This window comes from Vigna umbellata, chromosome 2 (assembly GCF_029865625.1).
Source record: "Vigna umbellata cultivar VRB3 chromosome 2, Vumbellata_1.0, whole genome shotgun sequence".
Lineage (NCBI taxonomy): Eukaryota > Viridiplantae > Streptophyta > Magnoliopsida > Fabales > Fabaceae > Vigna > Vigna umbellata.
Window position 1 is genome coordinate 35,851,456 of NC_142166.1, and position 11,194 is coordinate 35,862,649.

The following is an 11,194-nucleotide window of genomic DNA, read 5'->3' on the forward strand; positions in this document are numbered from 1 at the left end:
AGTTTTTATAAATTTTTACGTATAAAAATTGATATGAAAATTTTTAATAATTTTTTATATAGTTTTAAGTTTTTTTTGGTATTTTGTTTTAAGTTGATTACATTGTTAACAAATTTATAAATGTATAATTTATTCTATTAGTTTATGATTTTATAATATAATTATAAATTTTGAATTTATTGTATTAGTTTTTTATTTTGTTATAGGTGATTATAGTCTAAATGGACGAATATCGTTATGGGATGAATCCTGAAATAAATTTTACTATGCTATCAGAATTTTCGTCCTTTATAAATGAGGTTGTTGAGGGAGATCTGACGAATCATTTCACAACAAATGAAATTTTTCCTCTCCTAAAAACTTAATTGAATGGGTAGAAGGGATTGCATATGATCTAGGATTTGTTATGGTGACTATAAGATCCAATAAAGCTATCGGTCAACCTGGGAGGAAGAAGTTTATGTTGCTAGGATGTGAAAGAGGTGAAAAATATAAAAAATACAAATCTAATGTCCAACCTAGTACGTATGGCACCCAAAAATGTGAGTATCCTTTCCAGTTAAGGGGCAAGCCATCTGGTAATGGCGATGGGTGGGTATTGCAAATGATATGTGGACACCACAACCACGATTCAACAGAAATTTTAGTGTGACATCCTTATGCCGGTAGGTTAAATCCTACTAAACAAGCAGTACTTATTGATATGACTAAAACCCAAGTAACACCTGCAAATATTTTGTTGTCTTTCAAACAAAATAATGACATAATGTAACTACAATAAAACAAGTATACATAGCAAGGTATGTAACATCCCAATATCTCACATTGGATAATTCATATTATTACATTTACGGTAACATCCCGTAATCTCACACTTAAAAATTCACAGTTGATATACATATTTTAAACTCAGATTTCAACTATAATCTCCTAAGTATAACTTGAATCCTTCTAACTTATCTTCGATCTCTTTCTTCATTGGTATTGCTTCAGACGACATTCCTTCATCTGCTCCCGTATAATATCACGCATTATACGATCATCGCATTCACATGCACACACATGTAAGGGTGAGCTAACAATTCAATACAATAAACATACCTCGATACCAAACCATACTATGCTTACTTTACCAGATCAAATTACATAAACAAATATGAGTTATACACTAAACCACATTGCATGCATCAATATATATCAAACACCAAATCAGAATGCATACACCAATATGCATCAATGCATACACCAATATGCATCAAACACCAAATCAGAATGCATACACCAATATGCATCATGCATACACCAATATGCATCATGCATACACCAATATGCATCGAACACCAAATCAGAATGCATACACCAATATGCATCACGTCCATCAATCCCAAAAGTCATACAAATCACATACATTCACATACTTTCCACATAAATCACATTATTATAATTCACAATCATGTTCAGATGCATAAATTCAAATCTAATAAAATCCAATTATTTCAGAAATCATACAAACTGAATATATTCCAACAAGATATATTACACAATAATTTAACCGTCCAAAATCTGTTCAATAGGATTTAAGTTAAAAACTTGTCGAGTAGACTTCCAGGAAAGAGAGGTGCGTCACAATGGACAACTTAAGTACCAAGTCTTTCCTTAGCCAAAGTGTTCCTCAAATAGTTTTTAACAAATTTCTTATTTACAGATTTAAAACAACAGCATATAATATTAACACCGAAATTTAATATAGATATCCAAAAAAATAGAAATTTAAGCAATATTGAGATCTCTGAGAAGATACGAAATTAATATCTATAAATCTGTAACTCCGATTTCAAATCTGAATGGTCACAATAATTCACTATTTGTTATAAACTATATATTAAAATTTCAGGTTGATCCAACGGTTAAATAGATAGATATTGAGGTTTTACCGAGGTAACTTAGGTGCAGAATTTTAAGTGGTTTTCAATTATACTCAAAATGCGGAACTAATTTCCCTAAGCACAAACATTTAATTACAAATCTGAACGGTCAAAATGACTTAATATGTCTTATGAATTACATACTAAATTTTGGGCTCAATCTAACGGTAAATAAAATATATATGAAATGTTTACCATAATAACTTAAGAACAGAAATATAGTGTTCATCAGATTTTTCAAAACTTAAAAATTATTTTCTCCAAACATAGACTTTCAATTTATAATCCGATCGGTCAAAGTGTATTAATATATCTTAGGAATCATATATAAAATTTTCAAGTTGATCTAACGGTCAAATAAGTCGTAATATATATTTTACCGAGATGCCTCAGTAATAGATCTACAGGGGTAATTAATTTACTCAAACATGCAGGATTTATTTCTCTAAGTACAGACTTCTAATTACAAATCCCAACGGTCAAAGTGAAGAAATAGGTCTTAAGATTCATATATTAAAATTTTAGCTAAATCCAACGGTCAAAATAATTAAAAGAAAATTTTTACCATACTAACTTGAAAATAAGAAAATTATAATCATGAAAACTAAATTTATATAAGTGAATAGATAACTACCATTACCAAAATTTTAACATACTCATAACTCATATTCATTATCATAACATGGATAAAAATCATATACAAGAAAGATTAGCTCCCCTTACCTCTATTCCAGACTTAATCTCCTGCTCCGAATTTGTTTCCCCGAAACCCTTCAGAACCTCTACTCTTCTTGCAACTAAAAATTTCTCCCTAACTCTTTCTTCTCTATTTCTCAAGCTCTCACTTGATTCCTCTTTTCTTAGTGCAAAATACCCTTCCCTCCCATGGCTATTTATAGTAAAAAAAAATTTACTATTCATTAATATTTTAATATTATTTATTATTTTAATATTATTTAAAAATAATATTTCAATCATTTTCTCACCAAATCTGATCCTAATTTCTACCTACTACTTTCTTCCATGCTAAGGAATCTTAATGCTGAAAATTTATTTTTACTATTTACTTTTTACTATTTACTATTTACTTTTTACTATTCCATTAAAAAAATTTTACTAAATAAGTTACCAAAAATTTGAACCTCTCCTTCTAAAATTACTATAATTTTATATCCAAAATTTACAATTTTATATCCATTAAAATTATTATTACTAATAAAATACTAAAATTTACTACTATAAATATATATATATATATATATATATATTTATTTTTTTTTTATGGGTCTTACATTCTCCCCAACACAAAAAAATTTTCGTCCTCGAAAATTCAAAAATTCGAAATAAAGTTATGATTATTTCACCTTATCTCCTAGTTTCCTTGTAAATTCATTTACTCTACTTATTTTGTGCATCAAATTTCTAGCATGTCAAATTTGAAATGTATTCACGAAAAAAATTAAAATCATAAACCTTCAAAACACTTTTACTTGACTCTTTTAGCCCCATGAGAACCACCATTAAACATACCTCACTAGTCTCAAAATAATTCATTAATGTTTTAAAAGAACTCATCACTCATAAACTATTAATCACAAGATTCCATAAAACTTTTCATTCCTACTATAACAAGAAAGTGATTCTCCTTATAGATCCCTATTTAAGACTTCCATGACCCTGTTAAACTCTAAGAATCATTCTTTTTCCGTAACAACTTTCCATTATTTAATACAGTTTCTACTCCTAGAAATCGTACGCCTCCAAAAGCCACTTATGATTACCAAAATTTTATACTAGATTGCTCCACCTTACCCTATACTTCTATTTTCCGTAAAATTTCTAATTACTCTGATGATTACACGGAGTCCAAAACACTATTACTAAACAATTCATCCTTATGTTTTCTTTTCTATACCCATTTAACAAGGACTTGTCCAAAAATAATACTTATATTGAGTATGCTTTATAACATCCATAGAAACTCTTCCACACTTAAGATTATGCATCATTTCCTTCACTCGTCCTTGATGAACTTATCTGATTCTCGGTAATATTGCATTCACCCTTAACTACACTTAATGTTCAACAATCAACTCACAATTCTTGAAGACCATAAACTTCTAAAAACATATTGTAACATGACCAAACTATCCTTTCGATCATACCCTAGACTGCAATATCTATCCTTCACTTGCATTGGTCAGACATCCCTAAAATACTTGTCCTCATCCTTTATTTAACTCACACTAAATGTTGAACCACTATTTTCTTCACCTGATAAACACTTCTGAAATACTTAACAAAACTAGAATAATCAAGCTTCTTTCAAGATTATACTCCAAATTACCTCAACCTTTATTTAATTATTTTCCTAGCAACCATTACTAGCCTAAGTTAAAACATTCTTCAAGAATTAACTTATAAACTCTAAATCTTAGGAATATAAATTGTGTCCTCAAAATACCTTCCCACATCCTAACCTAATATGAATCCACAAACTTAATGTTATCCGTAACCCAGTACCTAACAACTGCGTATCTTTGATAAGACTCAACAGATCACTCAATCAACAATGTTATAATTTATGAAACCACTTATATCAATAAGGCCGAATTTAAAACTAACTAGCTTCCTTATCAGTACTGCACCTACCCATTTAAATAAACTACGTATGCCATATAAGTTAAATCCATCCTATAACATTAAAATATAGCTTAATGGTTACACTAATTAATCCTCTAATACTTGAAATAACTCCCATAGATATAAAGAATTAATGGGTCATCAAAAGATGTCATAGCACAAAACCATTGTGCCAAGTATCCCTTCCTACCACTCTATTCAAGAACTTTTTCAGGCAAGTACACCTTCCCAACCATTTAACCACCATGTTACTTCCTACCACTCGTCTATAGAGATTATCAGGCAATCAACCACAACGCAACCTCAATTATAATGTGCTCCCCGAGATCAAAACCATATCCCAAGGATATTTAGTGTTAACCAAATCTCAAATTTTTATCTTATGCGAACTAAAAGTAAGTATAAACAAGTTCACTCATACACATCACTGGATAGAGATCAAGGTGCGACATATAAATCTTTACCCATCCTTTACATCACTATTGAGGTTTGAATACTACCATATAACTATACCTGATGAAATTTCTCCAATCACAACCTACAACTTCTTAATTATTCCAAATTCCCTAATCACATTGCAACCCTCCTTTTTATCTATTTCCAAACTCTTCTTCTTCCTTATCTTGTCATGTTCATAATAATATCAATTCAACCTACACTACCTCTACTAACTTTAATATTCCAAAATCAATAAAATTTACAACCATAAATCATGACATTTTAATCCTATCATAAAAATACCAAATATTTGCATAAGTCGAAAGCCAAAATTTTCGTACCTGGATTTTCTCCACTACTCCTCATACCACAATCACATACTCTCAAATCTTATCTCTAATACATTTACTAAAAAAATCTAACCATCTCCTTTTAATCATCCATTTAGCTTAAAATCCTTCCAATAAAAGATCTCGTGTCCTCTTAACTTATAAATTTCTCCTCCTATTAAACTTTCTCTCAATCCTCTTTATTCCTTATATAACTTCTCATCTACTCTTCTTCGTCTAATATTTGATTTATTCTTAATCTACTTCAGTATTCCTATCCTTTTTTTTTTTTTTTTTTTTTTAAACTTTCTCTTCAAATCTTCCACCATTTTCTTTCTTCAGATTCCAATCATCACTGATACATCAATCCATGTTACCAATCTCACACAATGTCATTCCGTTTCTCATCAACACTTCCTTCTCTTCTGACTTTTAACATTATTGATATACTAAACCAAACTGATTTCTCAAACCTTGCTACATTCATGCTTATCCAAAGCTTCTCTAAATCTAGCCTTTGAACTCAACTCCTTTTTGTGAAACGTAAGATATCTGATCTATTAATTTTTGTTCTAGAAACTTCTAAAAATTTTACTTCTAAACACCAACATCTTCACTCATCCTTTGAAACTTAAACTCTAGTATTATATTTCCCTATCAAGGCTTTAACTAATTCTAATATCTTTCCTCAAACCCTCAGAATTAAGAAAGGAAAATCATCTATGGTAAAAGTCATGAGTAGTTAGACACAATACTCTACTACCTAGATTTGGAGGAAATGGTAAATTATACCATTTAGACTCAATTCTTCACAGAGAAGACACGGAAGACCCACAACACAGAGGTCATCCTAAGGACGAACTGCTCTGATACCATTAATGTAACATCCCAATATCTCACATTGGATAATTCATATTATTACATTTACGGTAACATCCCGTAATCTCACACTTAAAAATTCACAGTTGATATACATATTTTAAACTCAGATTTCAACTATAATCTCCTAAGTATAACTTGAATCTTTCTAACTTATCTTCGATCTCTTTCTTCATTGGTATTGCTTCAGACGACATTCCTTCATCTGCTCCCGTATAATATCACGCATTATACGATCATCGCATTCACATGCACACACATGTAAGGGTGAGCTAACAATTCAATACAATAAACATACCTCGATACCAAACCATACTATGCTTACTTTACCAGATCAAATTACATAAACAAATATGAGTTATACACTAAACCACATTGCATGCATCAATATATATCAAACACCAAATCAGAATGCATACACCAATATGCATCAATGCATACACCAATATGCATCAAACACCAAATCAGAATGCATACACCAATATGCATCATGCATACACCAATATGCATCATGCATACACCAATATGCATCGAACACCAAATCAGAATGCATACACCAATATGCATCACGTCCATCAATCCCAAAAGTCATACAAATCACATACATTCACATACTTTCCACATAAATCACATTATTATAATTCACAATCATGTTCAGATGCATAAATTCAAATCTAATAAAATCCAATTATTTCAGAAATCATACAAACTGAATATATTCCAACAAGATATATTACACAATAATTTAACAGTCCAAAATCTGTTCAATAGGATTTAAGTTAAAAACTTGTCGAGTAGACTTCCAGGAAAGAGAGGTGCGTCACAATGGACAACTTAAGTACCAAGTCTTTCCTTAGCCAAAGTGTTCCTCAAATAGTTTTTAACAAATTTCTTATTTACAGATTTAAAACAACAGCATATAATATTAACACCGAAATTTAATATAGATATCCAAAAAAATAGAAATTTAAGCAATATTGAGATCTCTGAGAAGATACGAAATTAATATCTATAAATCTGTAACTCCGATTTCAAATCTGAATGGTCACAATAATTCACTATTTGTTATAAACTATATATTAAAATTTCAGGTTGATCCAACGGTTAAATAGATAGATATTGAGGTTTTACCGAGGTAACTTAGGTGCAGAATTTTAAGTGGTTTTCAATTATACTCAAAATGCGGAACTAATTTCCCTAAGCACAAACATTTAATTACAAATCTGAACGGTCAAAATGACTTAATATGTCTTATGAATTACATACTAAATTTTGGGCTCAATCTAACGGTAAATAAAATATATATGAAATGTTTACCATAATAACTTAAGAACAGAAATATAGTGTTCATCAGATTTTTCAAAACTTAAAAATTATTTTCTCCAAACATAGACTTTCAATTTATAATCCGATCGGTCAAAGTGTATTAATATATCTTAGGAATCATATATAAAATTTTCAAGTTGATCTAACGGTCAAATAAGTCGTAATATATATTTTACCGAGATGCCTCAGTAATAGATCTACAGGGGTAATTAATTTACTCAAACATGCAGGATTTATTTCTCTAAGTACAGACTTCTAATTACAAATCCCAACGGTCAAAGTGAAGAAATAGGTCTTAAGATTCATATATTAAAATTTTAGCTAAATCCAACGGTCAAAATAATTAAAAGAAAATTTTTACCATACTAACTTGAAAATAAGAAAATTATAATCATGAAAACTAAATTTATATAAGTGAATAGATAACTACCATTACCAAAATTTTAACATACTCATAACTCATATTCATTATCATAACATGGATAAAAATCATATACAAGAAAGATTAGCTCCCCTTACCTCTATTCCAGACTTAATCTCCTGCTCCGAATTTGTTTCCCCGAAACCCTTCAGAACCTCTACTCTTCTTGCAACTAAAAATTTCTCCCTAACTCTTTCTTCTCTATTTCTCAAGCTCTCACTTGATTCCTCTTTTCTTAGTGCAAAATACCCTTCCCTCCCATGGCTATTTATAGTAAAAAAAAATTTACTATTCATTAATATTTTAATATTATTTATTATTTTAATATTATTTAAAAATAATATTTCAATCATTTTCTCACCAAATCTGATCCTAATTTCTACCTACTACTTTCTTCCATGCTAAGGAATCTTAATGCTGAAAATTTATTTTTACTATTTACTTTTTACTATTTACTATTTACTTTTTACTATTCCATTAAAAAAATTTTACTAAATAAGTTACCAAAAATTTGAACCTCTCCTTCTAAAATTACTATAATTTTATATCCAAAATTTACAATTTTATATCCATTAAAATTATTATTACTAATAAAATACTAAAATTTACTACTATAAATATATATATATATATATATATATATATATATATATATTTATTTTTTTTTTATGGGTCTTACAAGGTATGCATATAAACATTCTTATGTTGACTTAGTAGATTCATGATGTAATGTTGTTTTAGTTCAAAAATGTAATGTAAAGAAACATTAATTATCACGCATATATAAAATTTAATGTTGTTTTACAAAAAAAATATAACATCAAAAGTGAGCCCAAAATAATTACATATGGGAAACAATAAAAGTATAAACACTAATTCAATTTGAAGTAGATCGTCTTCCACGAACATTCCTATCACGAAGGTATCCTAGTGAGTGAATACTCTTCAATGATTAATTTAGCTAAATCTAGTAGCTCTCGTGCATGAGTGAATCCAACTGTCCCCTCGGGAATTTTCCTGCAAGAGAGCGTCTACCCTAACCTTCTGGAAAATGTATTCACTATGTTAGAAAAATGATGAAGATGAAGTTTTGATCATGCCCAAATCAAGTCAAGAGAAATCAAGTTTCAAGAAGATATTTTGAAGACTTATTGAGATGAAAAACTTTTTGTAATAATTGTAATTTAGTGTCTAGAACTTAGGTTCTTAGTGGCTTTGATTCCATGTATCTTAGAATTATAAAATTTATGTTCAGAGTCAAAAACACATTAATTTAATCGATTAGATCTAGAACTAATCGATTAATCATAGTAAAAGCTGAAAACTCGAATTATCTCTAGAATAATATATTAAACTACCATTTAATCGATTAGTTAATCGTTTAACAAGTAGATTAATCGATTAAATTTGACCGTTGGAGTTTTCTAGTTGTTGAACTATCTGTTACACTTAGTTTAATTAATTAGTTAATCGATTAAAAGCGTTAGATGGCAGAAAACGGAAAATGGAAGAGTCTTTGCTTGAGTCTATAAATAGACTCTTTTTCCTTCAACAATAACTCTTCCCTTGTGCTTTAGAACTCATAAACTCTTGAGAATTGTGTGCTCTTGTTCGGCTAAAGAAACTCTCGTCTATGGAGCTATTGAAGTGCTGCTACGGTGACAAAGGAATAGTTTATTCATCATTTGTGCGTCTGAGGAAGTGTTCAGAAGAGAAAGTCATCCTTTGTGAAGTATTCGAAGGAAGTGTTTCATCCTTTGTGAAGACTCAAAGGAGGTGTAGGTTCATCTCTTGAGGCATCAAGAGAGGTGTTTTCTAAACTGTTACAAATTGTATCTGTGTGATTGTAATTTGTAATTGTTTTATGAGTAGTGAACTGTTTATCTTTTTTTGAGATAGGTGACTGGACGTAGGATTGGTAAGATCCGAACCAGGATAAAATCATCTGTGCAAATTTCTCTCAACCTTCTCTCTTTATTTGTTATTATTATTTGCTTAGTAAGTTTAATTGAGTAGAAATTTTAAAAGGCACACGTTTTTATTAAAGACCAATTCACCCCCCTCTCTTGGTTTGTTATCCAACGCTAACCATTTTGTTGCAGCCACTCTGACACACTACACCCTACATTATAACGATGACACACAATTATATAAACAATCACAACAAAATTATATAACATAAACAATGTAGGTAAACATACCAACACATCAAACTGTGAAGCCAATCTACGATGTTGCGGGACTTCATCTAGAATATCACGTCGAAGTCTAGCAGCAGGACTCGGTTAGTCTTCATCGGCAGTAGGAATAATGTAAGGATGGGATATCATCCTATACCACGGAAGGTAACCATCAACACAGTCAGTATGTCCGCATCTGCAACAACCGGAAGGTCTCGAGGGATGGACTGTTGAAACCCAAATTGCCTTAAAACACGCTCAGCCAAATGTCGACATAGCATGTCACCAATCCTGATCCATCTCGAGAACATACAAATGTCGTAAAAAAGATTAGTCTCTCGATGTGACTCATAAGGGTACCAGATGACTGAATCATATGTCAATGCATCCAAGTGTACCATGACCTCTAAGAGGATGAAACCTTACCTCGTGACTCCCACTTTACAGCACGCAGTTTGTCTTCGTCGTATGAAGGCATCATACACCTTCTTAAAACTATTTAAAATAAAACAATTAAATAATAAAATATTTAAAATAAAACAATTAAATAATAAACTACTTAAAATAAAACAATTAAATAATAAACTATTTAAAATAAAACAATTAAATAATAAACTATTTAAAATAAAACAATTAATATCAAATAAAAAGAACAAACTATAAAACAAAAAAAAAAACATACAATAAAACAGTAAAACAAAATTAAAAAGAAAACTCATTAGCTTTCCAAATGCGATAGGCATGTATCGATATGGAAAACTGATACAGCTTACATGACATCAGATGTAAGTTGTATCAGTTTTCCATATCTGATACACGTTTATCGCCTTTCAGATCATAAAACCCCATGGACAGATCAAGCAAATCAGAGAAATTAAAACACTTTATAATCATCCAATCTATATATCCAGTCTATAAACATGTTACAAACATGCAAAAGAAATTTTAAAACCATGAACCAACCTCTGACAGCGCTTGAGCAGCAAACAATGGACAAAAAATTGAGGAAGAAGCAAACGAATGCCTCTGCGCGACTAGGAAACACAGCAAAGA